Source organism: Pristiophorus japonicus, chromosome 11 (genome assembly GCF_044704955.1).
Source record: "Pristiophorus japonicus isolate sPriJap1 chromosome 11, sPriJap1.hap1, whole genome shotgun sequence".
Lineage (NCBI taxonomy): Eukaryota > Metazoa > Chordata > Chondrichthyes > Pristiophoridae > Pristiophorus > Pristiophorus japonicus.
In genome coordinates this window covers 128,811,694-128,823,670 of record NC_091987.1, presented here as the reverse complement: position 1 = coordinate 128,823,670, position 11,977 = coordinate 128,811,694, and the positions used below count along the sequence as shown (strand labels likewise).

At 51.8% G+C, this 11,977-nt stretch overlaps 1 protein-coding gene across 1 annotated transcript in view; it reads left to right on the top strand.

Annotated features, from left to right (window-relative positions):
* The first annotated feature begins 3,843 nt into the window (after positions 1 to 3,843).
* The window catches only part of fndc3a (fibronectin type III domain containing 3A), a 294,181-nt gene continuing 286,047 nt past the window's right edge, over positions 3,844 to 11,977 (top strand). The window contains exon 1 of the mRNA XM_070894043.1: positions 3,844 to 3,988. The gene's annotated coding sequence lies outside the window, so the exon portion shown is untranslated. The remainder of the gene's footprint in view (positions 3,989 to 11,977) is intronic.

Below are 11,977 nucleotides of genomic sequence, written 5' to 3'. Positions count from 1 at the left end.
TGCCCTCAAGCCACTTGGGTCCCAATGCGTGATTAAGAACGAATACAGGGTAATTGATTTCTATGCATCTCCCCACTGAGTTGCGATCATGGCACTCGATTTGGGACTGGCGCTTGCCCTCAACAATGTCCGACAGAGCAGGATGAATGAGGAAGCGAATGTGGGCGGGACCTATAGGCCAGCAGGAGGCGCGATAGGCGGTACTGAAGAGAGGGTCCTTGAATCCGGAGCATGCCCTGTTTTATGATTTGAACCGCACGTTCCGCCTGGCCATTGGAAGTCGGCTTGAACGGCGCTGTCCTGACGTGTTTGATAACATTACCCGACATAAACTCCTGGAATTCATAGCTAGAAAAGCACGGGCCATTGTCGCTAACTAGGATGTCTGGCAAGCCGTGGGTCGCAAATACCATGCGCAGACTCTCCACAGTGGTGGATGTCTTGCACGAATTCAATATGATGCACTCGATCCATTTCGAGTATGCATCGACAACAATCAGGAACATTTTTCCCATAAACGGGCCCGTGTAGTCTCCATGAATGTGTGATCATGGCTTGGTGGGCCAGGGCCACGGGCTGAGGGAGGCCACCCTAGGGGCATTTCCCAGCTGAGCACACGTCGTGCACCTGCGAACACAGTGTTCCAGGTCTGAGTCAATTCCTGGCCACCATACATGTGACCGGGCAATGGCCTTCATTAGCACGATGCCTGGGTGCTCGCTGTGGAGTTCCCTGATTTGGATGAAGGGACCAAGTGTAATGTAGCCAAGTTTGCCGATGGTACAAAGATGGGTGGGAAAGCAAATTGTGAGGTGGACACAAAAAATCTGCAAAGGGAGATAGACAGGCTAAATGACTGGACAAATATTTGGGAAAGTGTGAGGTTATCCACTTTGGCAGAAAAAATAAAAAATCAAATTATTTAAATGGAGAAAAATTACAATATGCTACAGTAGAGTGACCTGGGGTCCTTGTGCATGAAACACAAAAAGTTAGTATGCAGGTACAGCAAGTAATCAGGAAGGCAAATGGAGTGTTGGCCTTTATTGCAAGGAGTATAAAAGCAGAAAAGTCCTGCTACAACTCTACAGGGTATTGGTGAGGCCACACCTAGAGTATTGCATACAGTTTTCGTCTCCTTATTTAAGGAAGGATATACTTGCATGGGAGGCAGTTCAGAGAAGGTTCACTAGGTTGATTCCTGAAATGAAGGTGTTGACTTATAAAGAAAGGTTGAGTAGGTTGGGCCTATACTCATTGGCATTCAGAAGAATGAGAGGTGATCTTATGGAAACACATAAGCTACTGAGGGGTCTTGGCAAGGTAGATGCAGAGAAGATGTTTTCACTCATGGGAGAATCTTGAACTAGGGGGCATAGTTTCAGAATGAGGGGTCGCCCATTTATAACTGAGATGAGGAGGAATTTCTTCTCTCAGAGTGTTGCAAATCTGTAGAATTCTCTGCCCCAGAGAGCCGTGGAGGCTGTCATTGAATATCATCATCATAGGCAGTCCCTCAGAATCGAGAAGACTTGCTTCCACTCTTAGAATGAGTCCTTAGGTAGCTGAATACGAGAGCCACAGTCCCTGCCACAGGTGGGACAGATAGTCGTTGAGGGTAAGGGAGGGTGGGACTGGTTTGCCGCACGTTCTTTCCGCTGCCTGCACTTGTTTTGTGCATGCGGTGAGACTCGAGCCGCTCAGCATCCTCCCGGATGCACTTCCTCCACTTAGGGTGGTCTTTGGCCAGGAATTCCCAGGTTTCGGCGGGGATGTTGCACTTTATCAGGAAGGCTTTGACGGTGTCCTTGAAACGTTTCCTCTGTCCACTTTTGTCTCGTTTGCCATGAAGGAGTTCCAAGTAGAGCGCTTGCTTTGGGAGTCTCTTGTCTGCCATGCAGACAATGTGGCCTGCCCAGCGGAGCTGATCAAATGTGGTCAGTGCTTCAATGCTGTGGATGTTGGCCTGGTCGAGGACACTAATGTTGGTGTGTCTGTCCTCCCAGGGGATTTGTAGGATCTTGCGGAGGCATCGTTGGTGGCATTTCTCCAGCGACTTGAGGTGTCTACTGTACATGGTCCATGTTTCTGAGCCATACAGGAGGGCGGATATTACGACAGCCCTGTAGACCATGAGCTTGGTGATAGATTTAAGGGCCTGATCTTCGAGCACTCTTTTCCTCAGGCGGCCGAAGGCTACACTGATGCACTGGAAGCGGTGTTGAATCTCCTCATCAATGTCTGCTTTTGTTGATAAGAGGCTCCCGAGGTATGGGAAATGGTCCACGTTGTCCAGGGCCATGCCATGAATCTTGATGACTGGGGGGCAGTGCTGTGCGGCGAGGACAGGTTGGTGGAGGACCTTTGTCTTACGGATGTTTAGCGAAAGGCCCATGCTTTCGTACGTCTCAGTAAATATTTCGACTATGTCCTGGAGTTCAGCATCTGAATGTGCGCAGACACAGGCGTCGTCCGCATACTGTAGCTCGACGACAGAGGTTGGGATGGTCTTGAACCTGGCCTGGAGATGGCGAAAGTTGAACAGTTTCCCACTGGTTCTGTAGTTTAGTTCCACTCCAGCGGGGAGCGTGTTGACTGTGAGGTGGAGCATGGCAGCGAGGAAGATTGAGGAAAGTGTTGGGGTGATGACGCAGCCTTGTTTGACCCTGGTCCGGACGTGGATTGGATCCGTAATGGATCCATTGGTAAGGATCACGGCCTGCATGTTGTCGTGGAGCAGGGTGTTGACGAACTTTTGGGGGCATCCGAAATGGAGGAGGACGCTCCATAGACCCTCACAGTTGACAGTGTCAGAGGCCTTTGTACGGTCGAAGAAGGCCATTATTAAGGGCTGGTGCTGCTCCCTGCAGTTTTCCTGCAGCTGTTGCGCTGAAAAGATCATGTCCGTTGTCCCCCGCAGGGGACGAAATCCGCACTGTGACTCCAGGAGGAGCTTCTCGGTCACAGGGAGAAGACAGTTGAGGAGGACTCTAGCGACAACTTTCCCAGTGGCTGATAGCTGTGGAGGCTGGGTCATTGAATATATTTAAGGCGAAGATAGACAGATTTTTGAGCGATAAGGGAGTGAAGGGTTATGGGAAGCGGGCTCGGAAGTGGAGCTGAGCCCATGATCAGATCAGCCATAATCTTATTGAATGGCGGAGCAGGCTCGAGGGGCCAAATGGCCTACACCTGCTCCTATTTCTTATGTTCTTATGTTATGGCCAATATTTATCCCTCAGTCAACATCACTAAAACGGATCTGGTCATTTGTGTCAGCCAGTGGCACCCTTGCCTCTGAGTCAGAAGGTTGTGGGTTTAATTCCCACTCCAGGGACTTGAGCACAAAAATCTAGGCTTACACTTCAGTGCAGTACTGAGAGAGTGCTGCACTGTCGGAGGTGCTATCTTCAGGATGATACATTAACCTGCGGATGCCCTCCCTGGTGCACGTAAAAGATCCCTTGGCACTATTCCGAAGAAGAGCAGGGGAGTCCTCCCCAGTGTCCTGGTCAATATTTATCCCTCACTAATCAACATCACTAAAACAGATTATCTAGTCATTATCATATTGCTGTTTGTGGGAGCTTGCTGTGCATTAATTGGCTGCTGCGTTTCTTACATTACAACAGTGACTCAAGAGCATTTCATTGTTTGTAAAGTGCTTTGGGACATCCTGGGGTCCGGAAAGGCGCTTTTTAATTACAATTTATTTCTTTAAGGGCTTTGACTGCTCCCAGCAGCAATTCCTTCCAGTTCCAGACTCCCTGATCCAGGTTTTACTGGCGGTCCCCGGGCCAGGTCGGACCGAGCGGCGCGCAAGCGCATGGTGGAAGATGGCTATAGTACTGACGGTTGGGGCCGGCCGGAGAGCGCGAGCGCTGCCAGCGGCGGACTCACCGCCCAGGCGATGAGGCGGCATCGAGGGCTAGCCCGCTCCAGCCTGCGCGGCGTCTGAGCGCAACTCGGCCGGGCTCTGCTAATGCGGGTAAGTGAAGATGAGAGCGAGCGAGCGAGCGAGCGAGATACTGGGGAGAGGGGGAGGGAGTGAGAGACTGAGAGGGAGAGACGGGAGAGAGGGAGTGAGAGATTGAGGGGGAGAGTGAGAGACTGGGGAGAGGGACTGAGGGGGGGGAGAGGGAGAGAGAGTGAAACTGAGGGAGGGGGGTGAGAGTGAGACTGAGGGAGGGGGGAAAGAGAGTGAGACTGAGGGAGGGGGGAAGAGAGTGAGACTTGAGGGAGGGGGGGAAGAGAGAGAGACTTGGGGGGGGGGGAAGGGAAAGAGAGTGAGACTTTGGGGGGGGGAAGGAAAGAGAGTGAGACTTTGGGGGGGGGAGAAGGAAAGAGAGTGAGACTTGGGGGGTGGGGGGGGGGAAGAGAGTGAGACTTGGGGGGGGGGAAGAGAGTGAGACTTGGGGGGGGGGGGAAGAGAGTGAGACTTGGGGGGGGGGGGGGGAAGAGAGTGAGACTTGGGGGGGGGGGGAAAGAGAGTGAGACTTGGGGGGAAAGAGAGTGAGACTTGGGGGGGGGGGAAGAGAATGAGACTTGGGGGGGGGGGGGAGGAGAAGAGAGTGAGACTTGGGGGGGGAGGAGAAGAGAGTGAGACTTGGGGGGGGGAGGAGAAGAGAGTGAGACTTGGGGGGGGGGGAAAGAGAGTGAGACTTGGGGGGGGGGGGAAAGAGAGTGAGACTTGGGGGGGGGGGGGGGGGAAAGAGAGTGAGAGTAGTGGGGGGGGGGAAGAGAGTGAGAGTAGGGGGGGGGGAAAGAGAGTGAGAGTAGTGGGGGGGGGAAGAGAGTGAGAGTAGTGGGGGGGGGAAGAGAGTGAGAGTAGTGGGGGGGGGAAGAGAGTGAGAGTAGGGGGGGGGGAAGAGAGTGAGAGTAGTGGGGGGGGGAAGAGAGTGAGACTTGGGGGGGGGGGGGGGGAAAGAGAGTGAGAGTAGTGGGGGGGGGGAAGAGAGTGAGAGTAGGGGGGGGGGAAAGAGAGTGAGAGTAGTGGGGGGGGGAAGAGAGTGAGAGTAGTGGGGGGGGGAAGAGAGTGAGAGTAGTGGGGGGGGGAAGAGAGTGAGAGTAGGGGGGGGGGAAGAGAGTGAGAGTAGTGGGGGGGGGAAGAGAGTGAGAGTAGTGGGGGGGGGGGAAGAGAGTGAGAGTAGTGGGGGGGGGGGGAAAGAGAGTGAGAGTAGTGGGGGGGGGAAGAGAGTGAGAGTAGTGGGGGGGGGAAGAGAGTGAGAGTAGTGGGGGGGGGAAGAGAGTGAGAGTAGTGGGGGGGGGAAAGAGTGTGAGTAGTGGGGGGGGGGGAAGAGAGTGAGAGTAGTGGGGGGGGAAGAGAGTGAGAGTAGTGGGGGGGGGAAAAGAGAGTGAGAGTAGTGGGGGGGATGAGAGTGAGAGTAGTGGGGGGGGGGGAAAGAGAGTGAGAGTAGTGGGGGCGGGAGAGAAAGAGAGTGAGAGTAGTGGGGGGGGGGAAGAGAGTGAGAGTAGTGGGGGGGGGAAGAGAGTGAGAGTAGTGGGGGGGGGAAAGAGAGTGAGAGTAGTGGGGGGGGGAAAGAGAGTGAGAGTAGTGGGGGGATGAGAGTGAGAGTGTGGGGGGGGATGAGAGTGAGAGTAGTGGGGGCCGGGAGAAAGAGAGATGAGAGTAGTGGGGGGGGGGGGAGAAAGAGAGTGAGAGTAGTGGGGGGGGGAAGAGTGAGAGTAGTGGGGACGGGAGAAAGAGAGTGAAGTAGTGGGGGGGGGGAGAAAGAGAGTGAGAGTAGTGGGGGGGGGAGAGAGTGAGAGTAGTGGGGGGGGGAAGAGAGTGAGAGTAGTGGGGGGGGGAAGAGAGTGAGAGTAGTGGGGGGGGAAGAGAGTGAGAGTAGTGGGGGGGGAAGAGAGTGAGAGTAGTGGGGGGGGGGAGAAAGAGAGTGAGAGTAGTGGGGGGGGGGGAAAGAGAGTGAGAGTAGTGGGGGGGGGTAAGAGAGTGAGAGTAGTGGGGGGGGGGGTAAGAGAGTGAGAGTAGTGGGGGGGGGGAGAAAGAGAGTGAGAGTAGGGGGGGGGAGAAAGAGAGTGAGAGTAGTGGGGGGGGAGAAAGAGAGTGAGAGTAGTGGGGGGGGGGGGAGAAAGAGAGTGAGAGTAGTGGGGGGGGGGGAGAAAGAGTGAGAGTAGTGGGGGGGGGAGAAAGTGTGAGAGTAGTGGGGGGGGAGAAAGAGTGAGAGTAGTGGGGGGGGGGGAGAAAGAGTGAGAGTAGTGGGGGGGGAGAAGAGTGAGAGTAGTGGGGGGGGAGAAAGAGTGAGAGTAGTGGGGGGGGGGAGAAAGAGTGAGAGTAGTGGGGGGGGGAGAAAGAGAGAGTAGTGGGGGGGGAGAAAGAGTGAGAGTAGTGGGGGGGGGGGAAGAGAGTGAGAGTAGTGGGGGGGGGAAGAGAGTGAGAGTAGTGGGGGGGGGGAAGAGAGTGAGAGTAGTGGGGGGGGGAAAGAGAGTGAGAGTAGTGGGGGGGGGAGAGAAAGAGAGTGAGAGTAGTGGGGGGGGGAAGAGAGTGAGAGTAGTGGGGGGGGAAGAGAGTGAGAGTAGTGGGGGGGGGGAAGAGAGTGAGAGTAGTGGGGGGGGGGAAAGAGAGTGAGAGTAGTGGGGGGGGATGAGAGTGAGAGTAGTGGGGGCGGGAAAGAGAGTGAGAGTAGTGGGGGGGGGAGAAAGAGAGTGAGAGTAGTGGGGGGGGGAAGAGAGTGAGAGTAGTGGGGGGGGGAAGAGAGTGAGAGTAGTGGGGGGGGGAAGAGAGTGAGAGTAGTGGGGGGGGGAAAGAGAGTGAGAGTAGTGGGGGGGGAAAGAGAGTGAGAGTAGTGGGGGGGGGTAAGAGAGTGAGAGTAGTGGGGGGGGTAAGAGAGTGAGAGTAGTGGGGGGGGGGAGAAAGAGTGAGAGTAGTGGAGGGGGGGAGAAAGAGAGTGAGAGTAGTGGGGGGGGGGAGAAAGAGAGTGAGAGTAGTGGGGGGGGAGAAAGAGTGAGAGTAGTGGGGGGGGGGGAGAAAGAGTGAGAGTAGTGGGGGGGGAGAAAGAGTGAGAGTGTGGGGGGGGGAGAGAGTGAGAGTAGTGGGGGGGGAGAAAGAGTGAGAGTAGTGGGGGGGGAGAAAGAGTGAGAGTAGTGGGGGGGGAGAAAGAGTGAGAGTAGTGGGGGGGGAGAAAGAGTGAGAGTAGTGGGGGGGGAGAAAGAGTGAGAGTAGTGGGGGGAGAAAGAGTGAGAGTAGTGGGGGGGGAGAAAGAGTGAGAGTAGTGGGGGGGGAGAAAGAGTGAGAGTAGTGGGGGGGGAGAAAGAGTGAGAGTAGTGGGGGTGGGAGAAAGAGAGTGAGAGTAGTGGGGGTGGGAGAAAGAGAGTGAGAGTAGTGGGGGGGGGGAAATAGAGTGAGACTTGGGGGGGGGGGGGGGAAAGAGAGTGAGACCCTGGGGGGGGGGGGAAAGAGGGAAAGAGAGGTGAGACCTTGGGGGGGGGGAAGAGAGTGAGACCTGGGGGGGGGAAGAAAAGAGAGTGAGACCTTGGGGGGAGGGGGGGAAAGAGTGAGACCTGGGGAGGAGGGAGGGAAGAAAGAGGGGACAGGGGAGCGTGATGGGGAACGGGGATGGGGAGAGGACATAGGAACATAAGAAATAGGAGCAGGAGTAGGCCATGCAGTTCTCGAGCCTGCTTCGCCATTCAATATGATTATGGCTGATCTGATCTCGGACTCAGCTCCCATAACCCCTTATCTCCTTAACGTTTAAGAAACTGTCTCTTTCTGTCTAAATTTATTAATGTCCCAGCTTCCACAGCTCTCTGAGGCAGCGAATTCCACAGATCCACAACCCTCTAAGAGAAGAAATTTCTCCTCATCTCAGTTCTAAATGGGCGGCCCTTATTCCAATATCATGCCATCTCCACCAGTGGAAACATCCTCTTTGCATCCACCTTGTCAAGCTCCCTCATAATCTTATACATTACGATAAGATCACCTCTCATTCTTCTGAATTTCAATGAGTAGAGGCCCGACCTATTCAACCTTTCCTCATAAGTCAACCCCCTCATCCCCGGAATCAACCTAGTGAACATTCTCTGAACTGCCTCCAAAGCAAGCATATCCATTCGTAAATATGGAAACCAAAACTGCACGCAGTATTCCAGGTGTGGCCTCACTAATACCCTGTACTGCTGTATCAAGACATCCCTGCTTTTATACTCCATCCCCTTTGCAATAAAGGCCAAGATTCCATTGGCTTTCCTGATAACTTGCTGTACCTGCATACTATCCTTTTGTGTTTCATGCACAAGTACCCTCAGGTCCCGTTGTATATACTGTGGCACTTTGCAATCTTTCTCCATTTAAATAATAACTTGCTCTTTTTGATTTTTTTCTGCCAAAGTGCATGACCTCACACTTCCAACACTATACTCCATCTGCCAAATTTTTGTCCACTCACTTAGCCTGTCTATGTCCTTTTGCAGCTTTTTAATGTCCCCCTCACACATTGCTTTTCCTCCCATCTTTATATCGTGAGCAAACTTGGCTACGTTACACTCAGTCCCTTCTTCCAAGTCGTTAATATAGATTGTAAATAGTTGGGGTCCCAGCATTGATCCCTGCGGCACCCCACTCATTACTGATTGCCAATTAGAGAATGAACCATTTATCCCGACTCTCTGTTTTCTGTTTGTTAGCCAATCTTCAATCCATGCTAATATATTACCCTCAACCCTGTGAACTTTTATCTTGTACAGTAACCTTTTGTGTGGCACCTTGTCAAATGCATTCTGGAAGTCCAAATCCACCACATCCACTGGTTCCCCTTTATCCACCCTGTTCATTACATCTTCAAAGAATTTCAGCAAATTTGTCAAACATGACTTCCCCTTCATAAATCTATGCTGACTCTGCCTGACCGAATTTTGGTTTTCCAAATGTCCATTTACTGCTTTAATAATGGACTCCAACATTTTCCCAACCACAATAGTTAGTCTAACTGGTCTGTAATTTCCTGCTTTTCGTCTGCCTCCTTTTTTGAATAGGGCGTTACATTTGCAGTTTTCCAATCTGCTGGGACCTCTCCAGAATCCAGGGAATTTTGCCAAATTACAACCAATGCATCCAAGATCCCTGCCACCACTTCTCTTAAGACCCTAGGATGCAAGCCATCAGGTCCAGGGGATTTATCTGACTTTAGTCCCATTATCTTATTGAGTACCACCTCCTTAGTGATTGTGATAGTATTAAGTTCCTCCCCCCGATAGCCCCTTGACTATCCACTGTTGGAATATTGTTAGTGTCCTCTACCGTAAAGACTGATACAAAATATTTTCTGCCATCTCCATGTTCCCCATTACTAATATCCCAGTCTCGTCTACTTTACTTTAGCCACTATTTTCCTTTTTATATACTTATAGAAACTCTTGCTATCTGTTTTTATATTTTCTGAAAGTTTACTTTCATAGTCTATCTTCCCTTTCTTAATCATTTTTTTAGTCGTTCTTTGCTGGCTTTTAAAAGCTGCCCAGTTTTCTGTCCTCCCACTAGTTTTGGCCACTTTGTATGCCCTTGTTTTTAATTGGATACCGTCCTTTATTTCTTTGGTTAGCCACGGATGGCTATCTTTTCTCTTACACCCTTTCCTCCTCATTGGAATATATTTTTCTTGAGGGTTGTGAAATAGCTCCTTAAATGTACATCACTGTTCATCAACCGTCCTACAATGTGATCTATTTTCCCAGTCCACTTTAGCCAACTCTGCCCTCATACCTTCATAGTCTCCTTTATTTAAGCTTAGTACGCTGGTTAGAGATTCAACTTTCTCGCCCATCTGAACTTGAAATTCAATCATGCTATGATCACTCATTCCGAGGGGATCCTTTACTAGGAGATTGTTTATTAATCCTGTCTCATTACACAGGACCAGATCTAAGATAGCCTGCCCCTTGGTTGGTTCCGTTACATACTGCTCAAGGAACCTGTCCCTTATGCACTGTATGAACTCCTCCTCAAGGCTACCCTGATGAATTTAATTTGTCCAATCAATATCGAGGTTAAATCACCCATGATTATTGCTGTTCCCTTTTTACAAGCCCCCACTATTTCCTGGTTTATGCTCTGACCAACTGAGTTGCTACTGTTAGGGCCTATAGACTACACCCACCAGTGACTTTTTCCCTTTATTGTTCCTTATCTCCACCCAAACTGTTTCAACACCCTTATCATTTGAGCCAATATTGTTTCTTACTATTGCAGTGATTTCATCCTTTATCAATAGAGCTACCCCACTCCTTTTTGTTTCTGTCTGTCCTTCCAGATTGTCAAGTACCCTGAATATTTAATTCCCAGTCCTGGACACCTTGCAACCACGTCTCTTATAATGGCTATCCGATCATACCCATTTGTCTCAATTTGTGCCGTCGCCTTATCTATTTTGTTGCAAATGCTATGTGCATTTCGAGAAACTGCCTTTAAATTTGTTTTATTACCCTTTTTTCCTGCTTGTTTCCTCTCTCCTTCAAACTCACTTTCTATATTTTTGCTTTCTAATTCCAGCTTTTCTCCCCTCCCTACTGAATCTACTCTCAGGTTCCCACCCCCCTGCCAAGCTAGTTTAAACCCTCCCCAACAGCACTAGCAAACCCCCCTGCGAGGATATTGGTCCCGGCTCTGTTGAGGTGCAACCTGTCTGGCTTGTACAGGTCCCACTTCCCCAGAAGCGGTCCCAATGCCTCAGGAAACTAAAGCCCTCCCGCCTGCGCCATCTCTCCAGCCATGTATTCATCTGCTCTATCTTCCTATTTCTGTACTTATTAGCTCGTGGCACTGGGAGTAATCCGGCAATTACTACCTTTGAGGTCCTGCTTTTTACTCTCTCTCCTAGCTCCTTAAACTATGCCTGAAGTACCTCATCCCTCTTCCAACCTATGTCATTGGTACCGATGTGGACCACGACCTCTCGCTGTTCACCCTCATCCCCGCCCCCCCCCTCCAGAATGCCCTGCAGCCGCTCAGTGACATCCTTGACCTTAGCACCAGGGAGGCAACATACCATGGAGTCACGTCTGCGGCCGCAGAAATGCCTGTCTGCTCCCCTGACTATGGAATCCCCCTAGCTCTTTCATTCTTTTTCCTCACCCCTCCCCTCCCCTCCCCCGAGCCGTGCAGCTGAGCCACCTGTGGTGCCGTGGACTTGGCTCTGGCTGCATTCCCCAGAGCCACCATCGCCCCTACCGGCACTCGGAACAGAATACCAGTTGGAGAGCGAGATGGACTCGGGGGACTCCTGCACTACTTGCCTAGTCCTCCTCTTCTGTCCAGGGGTCACCCAAACACCCGATCTGCCTGCACACTCTTAAGCTGTGGGGTGACCGGCTCTAGAAACGTGCTATCCATGTAGCTCTCAGTCTCGCGGATGCACCGCAGTGACCCCAGCTGCCGCTCAAGCTCTGAAACACGGAGCTTGAGTTGGTGCAGCTAGCGGAGACACCTCCTGAACACGTGGTCGTGCTGGCTGCATGAAGCATCCAGGATTTCCCACATGCCACAGGATGTACAATCCACGTGACTGAGCTGTACTGCCATCCTTTTAGTTACCCTCACAACTATCAAGTAGAACTAAACTCTAAACCTTAGCAAAACACACCCATCAACTACTCAGTAAACAGCTGATCTAATGAACTGGTTCTCCTTAGATAATAATGGTCACATATATTTACTTCCAATTCTTTCTTACTTGCAACAATGCCAAATGTTTCCTACCGAAAGAAAAGAAAAAGATAAAATACTCACCAATCCACCAGCCAATCACTTACCCCGCCTGGCTGTGAGGTCACACTTCGATTTCTTTTTACTTCTTTGTTTACTTTCTGCCCCTGCTGCAGCTGGCCTTCTCCCGACTGCCACTGCTCCAAGCTGCCGCCGCCCTTTGTAATCCTGCGCCTGCTCCACTCACCCGACTGCCGCTGCTTCAAGCAGCCGCCGCCCTGGTACTCCTGCTCCGCTCTCGTAATGCTGGCCTCCTCC